Here is a 1,029-nt window from a genome sequence, read left to right as displayed (position 1 = left end):
TTATATATATATTGTGTGTATGTACAAACATTTGAATTACAAAAAACAAATACTAAAAAAAAAAATGGTTGCATGGCGCGAGATTCGAACCGGCGAACTTCGGAATTACGAACCCGAACCCGAGAGCTTACCGCTGCGCCACAACGCTGTAGAAAACTATCAATCGTAGTGGGTATTTCACGCCGGTTTCTTTTAACTGTCGATTTTCTCGACAGCGGCTGAGAAGGACATCTTGGTGCTTTCCCACATAGCACCTCTGGCTATGAGCTTTTATTATGCGCAGTATGAATTGAATCTGAATTTCACAATTGGCGGCCTCCCCTTGTAAGAGTGCTTCGAATTCCTCACGAGGGATCACAGACAGCCAACCGCGCGACGGTTGTTTACAGCGAGGCACGGGGCAGAATGCACGCGGGGAGAGTTATGTTGTCCCTGTTGCCTCTTCGTCATATCATAGTTGTGAATCTGGAAGAGAGAACGTGTCCAGCACGAGCCTTATAGACGTAAATCGGAAAGAGTTGTTTTCCGTCATTAGGCTGCCGTGATCCTGGCGGATACAGTAGTGATTTTTCCATCATTAATGTGCCGAATGAAATAAGTTTCGTGAATGAATACAGTGTTATTCTGTATGTAACATATGACGAGTGTTGTATGTAGTTTGTAGAAATTAGCTCGTCTGTTTATGCCGTAGTAACTAGTTATTATTTGTTGTCATATCTTTCAGGTGCAAAATCTGAGTAACGGAGGATGTACACCCTTCGACTAGCGTTGTAATATATAGTTGGGAGCCTGTCACAGACGATGGCAAGCGGGAAGTTACCGTCACTGTGTTTTGGTTTGCAAAATACAGATGCATTATCAACGCACTACCGGAAGCAGCCAGGTCTGTTTCTCGGCGTTCCAGTTTGATAAGAACGGCTATGGTCGAGAGATTTTTGGTGGTGACGAACGAAGTGACTTTTCTTGATACTGAGGTAGTATACCATGAAGACGAAGCAGAAGGTGATTCAGTGGAAGATATCCCGACTA

This window comes from Schistocerca gregaria, unplaced genomic scaffold (assembly GCF_023897955.1).
Source record: "Schistocerca gregaria isolate iqSchGreg1 unplaced genomic scaffold, iqSchGreg1.2 ptg000362l, whole genome shotgun sequence".
Taxonomy (NCBI): Eukaryota; Metazoa; Arthropoda; class Insecta; order Orthoptera; family Acrididae; genus Schistocerca; species Schistocerca gregaria.
Note: the sequence above shows the minus strand (reverse complement) of the source record.